The sequence below is a fragment of the Camelina sativa genome, chromosome 7 (genome assembly GCF_030686135.1).
Source record: "Camelina sativa cultivar CO46 ecotype springtype chromosome 7, ASM3068613v1".
NCBI classification, from domain to species: domain Eukaryota; kingdom Viridiplantae; phylum Streptophyta; class Magnoliopsida; order Brassicales; family Brassicaceae; genus Camelina; species Camelina sativa.
The window spans coordinates 271,298-278,721 of record NC_141886.1 but is presented as its reverse complement, the minus strand read 5'-3'; the positions used below and the strand labels follow the sequence as shown (position 1 = coordinate 278,721).

Sequence of the window (7,424 nt, the reverse complement as noted above, 5' to 3'; positions counted from 1 at the left end):
TTCCATAATCCACGTTACAACCCGAAAAACAATTTACGGCTGAGTTGCAGTATTTATGGGAAAACGAAAGGCCTCGTCGATTCATATGACGGCTGAGTTATAATGTTTTGTGGCTGAGTTATCACAAGAAATAATCTGAAAGCAAACAATTGATTTATATTACTTAACGGCTGAGTTATAGTATTTACGAGAAAACGAAAGGTCTCGTCGATTTATATGACGACTGAGTTATAATGATTTTTGGCTGAGTTATCACAAGGAATAATCTGAAAGCAGAAAACGAAATGTCTCGTCGATTAATATGACGGCTAAGTTATAATGCTTGACGCCTGAGTTATTGCACAAAATAAAACAAATGTATTACAATAATACTACATCGGACAAGTTTTCGCATTGTGCCCAACTTGTTTACATCGAGAACATGTGTTTAGCTCATGAATTAACGCGTTCAATCCGTAGTCATCAAAAATAAGCTTCACAAGCTTGTCGTGTGTTGTTTTTGCATCTATCTGCACAACTCTACACCCTCTATCGTCAGTGTTAAATACATATTTGTGTTTCTTTACCCAATTACCGGAACTGGATTCATGAAAGAAAATGAAGAAGAATGAGGAAAATTAATAAGAAGTGGTGTAATTAAGAAGTGAAGAACAATAAGAAAAAGAAGGGGAAGAACAAGGTGAAAAACACTTTTTAACCAGTTGAAGAACAAGAGTTGAAGAAACGACGTTTCGTCTTTCCGGAGAAGATGATGATATGGAATGCTGATATAGATGATGCATCCGAAGTGGCAAGTCAGCCACCAAACAAACATGTAAATCAGCCTAATTAAATCAGCCATCAAACAAAATTATAACTTAGCCGCAACATGAATAATATCACAGTAATTAAAAAGCAAAAAATGGTTACCAAATTCAGCCGCTTAATGTCATAACTCAACTGAAAATTTGTAACTCAGCCGTATCGTTAAATAAGTCAGCCGTAACTGAATGATATTCTATTCTAGTAATTAATCTTTTGCTACTAAGTCAGCCGTAAAATGACTGAATTTTACGATAAGTCAGCTCATGGCGGCTGAGTTATAAAACTTAACCATAACTCAGCCATAACCACATCTCATAAGTCAGCCGTTGTTCATAACTCAGCCAGATTCAGAATGATAATTCAGCCTTGTCGTAGTGATAACTCAGCAAAAAATTTACAACTTAACCATCGGATTATAACTCAGGCGTAAGGGCGGCTGAGTTATGGTATAACTCAACCAGATTTCATTAAATCAGCTGTAACGATTGGCTGAGTTATGTTCTAAGTCAGTCGTCCGTTCTTACTCAAATGTTTTTTCCATAAATCAGCTGCAACATACCATAACTCAGCCGTCATTACCTCTGTAACGCATTACGGCTGAGTTATTTAATACACGTCAGTGATTTCTAACGTGGCATCTCACATGGCAATGACATTTTTGTAATTATGTTTTTTCCTGTAACATAAAACAAAAACACTGATTTGTTGATTCTGGTAATATTACCTAATTTAGAGTAGTAAATTTCCCTTATGATTTTACATATTCTGTTGGAGTATGTCTTTGTTTTATACTTTGAAGACAATTTCAAGTAGAACAAACTTTTTGAGTTTCTTTTATGCATACTAAGATTATGCTATAATGTCGTTCTCGCGCATGTTTGACTTTTTTTATACATTTACATGAATCTGTAGAAACCAACACAAATAGTTTCGAAAAGGTGTTTTAGAAAATACGTTTGCAGCGTGTATGTTACATAAACGAGTAATATTGGCGGCGAATGAGAGATTCAAAACGTTAAAGATGAAAAAACTATTCTCGTTTAGTTTTTCTTTCGGTTTTCTTAACAAACGGTGATTAAATATTATTAAGCTTGTGAATTGTGATGTCGTGTTTAGATATCATATCCACCAAAGCCGGTTATGAGACTTTCAAGAATCCCCAAATAAATAAATAAAAATAAAACGGTGGAGAAAATAAAAGCAAGAAATACGAGTCAACTAGCCAACAACTAAATATCAAATATATAAAGTCGAATGTTTGATGCATCCAATAATGCGAGTCATATAGACCATATAATCACGAGTGAACCGTCGATAAAATATTCTTATTCAAACCACTTTCTTTTTTTTCTTTTTTACTTTGGTTAACACGAACCGATCTAACTATTACAGTGTTTTTTGTTTTTGTTTTTTTTTCTTAACTGATTAATAACATAGCTCATCAGTTAGCTTAAATTAAACTGATATATTTCATATAAAAACTTAAGAACATACTTATAATTTAAAATTTTATAGAGAAGAGAGCAAAATTTAAGCTCTTTGTGGGACAGAGAGAGTACAAGTGGTTGACAATAAAAAAAAGAAGAAAAAAGCAGCAAATACAAGTGAAGCAATAATACTAAAAATAAATCGGCACCACCGTCATGTGTATAATAAGGACCTGACCGCACACGTGTGGATTTTTGGACTTCTCTCAGTTTTTAGTTTTTGTTGCTTTAAATAGTTTTTTTTTTTTGGGGTTAGAGGAATGAAGTCGAATATGTAATTTTAAAGTGAAGGCAGGGGCAAATTTTTATAGTACATGGATCTTGCTAAGATCTTCTTGTCTTCTTGAATAATATATAGTACATGAATCTGTATTTATTTTATTTTTTTCTTTCAGCATTTGTTTAATAAATTAAAGATAAAGGCGACTTGTGTGTTACTTACTGTTTTGTTAGAAACTGCACCCAAAGGAAAAAAAGAGTTATTGTCGTGTAGCGACGACAATGAACATAATACGGACGAGAGAACCTCTCTGGCGGATTCGGCCCATCTTTCTATTGAAAGATCAGTTTCATTACATCAGAGAGATAAATATTCGTTTGTAACATTTTTTTCTTACGACAAATCATTTTTTTACCTACAAAAAAGTATTATATTCCTTCATCTGTACACTGCAAATGAAATGAAAGAGGGTCAATGATGCATGGTGTCACGGGAACCCCAAAAGGGATATGTACACTTCAATTTACTTATGAAAACTTTGTTTCTTCATATATATGTTCCTTCCTTATTCACAAAATCACTTGATTTACAACAAAGAATACTTAGACTTGCCTCTAATTATATAATACTGCCACTTTTAAATTAAGTTTTTGTGGGCCAATGCCAAAATATGGAGGAACCTGACATCATATTCAAAGTCTGAACACATATGAGTTTCCTCTCATCACTCTTATTGGCACTTTACTTACTTCACCATTAACAAAATAATTACAATCCATGTTGCATATATGAGTTCCTAATATTACAGTCAAATCATCTTAATTGGATCCCTACATCAACAACAGAAAAAAAAAAAAAAAAAAAAACAGAATTGGATCCATAAATTGGGCTTCTAGCTGCTCTAATACTGAAATTTAAGAGCCTATTTCAAAAAAATATCAGGGGTCCTCAACGTGAATGTAACCTCATATGGGTCTCTACTCTCTACTAACCTCATTTACCTGCGACTATAATAGAAACGGCCCATATTATGCCCGTCTTTATGGGGCCGGACTAATAATGGATGATAAAGCCTTCGGGTATAACATGAGAAAATTATACTCGTATACCGAATCAGTTGATCTTTTTCTATATAAACTAAACCAAACTAGATTATTCATAATGAAGAAAAACGTGTCACATGACAATATGAAACAAGAGTTCAGTTAGCTTCCTAGAAAGTAGAAACATTTCTCGATAAAAAATGAGTTTGAGGGTTCAGAATGATGTTTACTTTCCGGTCCGGTTAATAAAATTAAAAATGAAGGGAAATGGCTCGATAGCAAATAACTAGCACTGTCTCTAACAGCGCACATCTTCAAAACGAGTACGCTAAGGAGTCTCTCAATCAATCCTTTGTGAGTATCTTCCATATCTTTGTGGCTTGTGTGCCGGTTTTGTAAAGTTTATATGTTGAGTTGAGGCTCTATCAGTCAGCCTTTGTTGTCTCAAACATTGTAATCTTGAATGAATGTTAAAGTTGAAAAAGGAAAAAAACGCAAAGAGCGAGTCATAGTAAATATTGATGATGCTTTCGAGTTTTTGATTAAGATCTCAGTATTCTGTAAATTTATGATATTAGTCAGCTCTCCAAGTCACTCACAGAGACAAAAAAAGAAGAAGTTATTAACTCTCTCTCTATCTTTCACATATCTGCAGGCGAGAAAGGTTATGACTAGAAGAAATACAACAAACACAAAAAAAATACAATAAAAAAAAAAAAAAAAAAAACAGAGAAAAGAAGAAGAGGATGATGCTGTGACAAAATCAAGAACCATTAAAATAGAAGAGATGAAGAGTGGGGTGCTAGGTCTCCATTTGATCAAGAAGCATCTCCTGGTACCTGCACTCGCTACTGCAAAACCCTTTCTCTCCTCTGCACACACAACCATTGCAATTAAGTTTAGATTTTGCAACTCCATGATCAGACTGACCATATATATATATATATAGTGATATAGATAGATTGTGGACGGACCTGTATATATAGATGTCTTGTTTCTGGTCAAGATTCTTCTTGCAGGTGAAGCAATAGCTTAGGAAAGTCTACGTGTTCTTGGTGGTATCCATCGCCATGGCTACTAGTGGTGGTGGTAAAGAAACAGAGCAAGGAGTAGCCTCCACGAAAACAGAGTTGTCGAAGATATGAGTGATGGTTGGGTTTGGACCGTGAGATATGACGCGCGTGTAGTCCTCCGTCTGGTCAACCTCGCTCACGGCTAAGACCTTCTTCGCCTGGACACAAGGACTGAGTTGTCCCTGTCCCTGTCCATGACCATGAGCAGGGTATCTCATCCCGGTTTTAGTTCCAAAATCAGCTGATGGGATCTGGACTCTGAGTTTAGAGCCGAAAAGGACCATCTTGTTGACAGGTTTACTCGAGTGGTCTCTGTTACTGTCTCCGTATTTGACGAGATCGGCGAGGCCAAAGGTGTCAGGTGGGTGAAACCTTTGGGGATTAGGGATCGTGGGCTCGAAATAGGTAGTGGGTTTAGTGTTTTTGGAGGAGAAGAATGATGGGTTAGCTTCGAGGATCGAGGTAGGGCTGACGAGAGAGAAATCAGAGTCAAAAGGAGGAGTCATCTTTGAAGCAAAAAACCTAAACTTCGGGGAGCTAAAGAGAGAAGATGAAGAGTGGCAAGTGTTGTTGAGTTTTGAAGAAGAAGAAGAAGGTGGTGGGACTGGGACTGGGGGTTGATCAGCCATTAGAGACGACGATGCTTGTTGTTTCTTCGTCACGGCTGCTCTAGGTTTGTTTCTCAGCATAGTTTTAAGAGCCGTCAGATCCGGTAAGGGCAAGGATCATAACTCAGTAGCTTCCATGGAGGAGTAAGTAGAGAGAGAGAGAGAGAAGAGAAGATTAAAGCAAATGAGGATTTCAGTGCGGCTTTGTAAGTTGTGTAACTGTAAGAGTTAATATAACTTTTAAATGAAAACAAAAGAGTGAGAAGAATAGAGAGAATTTGGTACATACAATTATTGAAAAATTCTGACTGCTTTCTTCTGCTCATATGGGGACTCTCTCTCTCTCTCTCACTCGGAGTGATGAAATGATGATCCTCTCTCACAAAAATCAGATTAAAAGTTGCTTTCCCCTTATCTCTTTTTTCTTTTCTTTATTCCAAAGAGAGATAGACAGAGCGAAGAAGAGAGTCTCATCTCGAGAGAAGGGACGTTGTGGATTTAATAACCCTTCAACATTTATTATTTACATTTACACATTTCTAGCCATTCGTTCATTCTTCTATACATTTTTTATATGGTTGAATGAATGTATATCGTACTTTTTACTGTCGTCGTGTTCGTGTAACAACATTGTGGACTGGATTTTTTTTTTTTTTTTTAACTTTTTAAATGATTGAAAACATATGCAAAAAAAAAAAAAAAATCAAATTTGTATTTTTGTTGTACAATACACTTTATTTGTTTACTAGGCACACTTACATTATTCGTGCATTGATGTTTGGGCCTCTGTAAACGCAGGCTTTTTTCTACAAAAAAAAAAAATCATAATTTCTCCTTTTTTATAGAAGTATATATTAATTCTGAATTATACCTTGCAATTTGTACCCATTGGCCATTATTATATATACGGCATTTTGGTCATTATTTCGTTTGTCTTTCTCTAATCATAATTCATTTTTCATTTGGATTAATTGTTTGATTAATCAAAGCATCAGTGACGACGTTATTTTTATAAATGTTTATTCAACAATTATATTGGTGGAATCCTAATGAGTCTAATAGTAATAATATTTTAAACCGTTGCATGGATATATAAAAAACACAATGTAATTAGAGAGGGGCCCACAACTGCACCTGCTTTGCCTAATCCAATAATTAAGATCTACTGAAACGCCACGTGTGATTTGTCCACTAAACGTTGATTGAAGAAGGAAGGGTCTTGATTTGATTTACATGCAAATAAACCATTATTACTTACTTGAAGACAAATTTTATACTACTCCGTTTAATAATATATACTTCCACTAATCACGCTTATTTGATTATAAAAAAACTCGTCCAGTCCTTTTTAGGAAGATGCAACCACTTTTATTGTTGGTTGATCTTGTTTTTCTCGAATCCCATCTAACTATCGCATTTTGCCATTGTTTAAGCTCGTCAACTTCTTATTAATTAGTAATACTTTTCTTTTTAATTTTAATGTACACGTTTTTTGTATAATAACATAACTAATACATTCGTGTCTTCCTCATAATTTTTTTTTTTTGGGGATGATACCAAGATTCAAGAAGGGATAGTAAAAGTCCTTTAATTCGCAAGATTATATAATTAAAACAAAATGCTTATTAATGCTAAACTAACACAAACAAAACGAAACTATTGGTAAAGAAAAAAGAAAGAGTAAGAGCAAGGCCAATGGAGTAACCCATATGGGTTACTCACAATTAAATTAATTATATAATTTTTATTAATCTAATCAAAATAACCCATTAAGTACTTATCAAAATTCTTCCTTCCACTAGAGTAACCCACATAGGTTTCTCAATCATTAAAATTATTGTTTATTAATTTTCAAATTTAAATAATTTTAAATTGAAAAATAAGTAATATTAGTTACTTATATTAGAAATAAAAACATTTTACAGAATTCAGAAATACTAAACATATTTTACAAAATCGGGGAAAATAGACAAATATAAATTATAATAGAAGAAACGAGCTACGGAAAAATAAATTAAATCCGTTCTATTGTTGGGTTGCACCAAATTTTTGCCAGATATGTTCAATCAAGTCTTTTTGAAGGCGGTCATGCATTTTTGGATCCCGAACGTCATTTCGCATGGTCATTATATTATGGAGATTCGTTGGCCTATCTGTTGAATATGATAAATCCACATGAGAAGTTCCGC

At 34.2% G+C, this 7,424-nt stretch overlaps 1 long non-coding RNA gene and 1 pseudogene across 3 annotated transcripts; one reads left to right on the top strand and one right to left on the bottom strand.

Annotated features, from left to right (window-relative positions):
- Window positions 1-3,662: 3,662 nt before the first annotated feature.
- Window positions 3,663-5,838, top strand: LOC104699557 (uncharacterized). The gene is made up of 2 exons (XR_753382.2): window positions 3,663-3,908; window positions 4,210-5,838. It is a non-coding gene; the product is annotated as an uncharacterized LOC104699557 (long non-coding RNA).
- LOC104748993 (protein MARD1 pseudogene) lies at window positions 4,071-5,963 on the bottom strand (annotated as a pseudogene). 2 transcript variants are annotated; one of them, XR_015562769.1, is made up of 3 exons: window positions 5,525-5,963; window positions 4,529-5,366; window positions 4,071-4,426 (listed from the first exon to the last, which is right to left on the bottom strand). The product of XR_015562769.1 is annotated as a protein MARD1 pseudogene, transcript variant X2 (transcript). The 2 variants fall into 2 exon arrangements; XR_015562768.1 differs by having other exon boundaries at window positions 4,529-5,771.
- Between the last annotated feature and the right edge of the window lie 1,461 nt (window positions 5,964-7,424).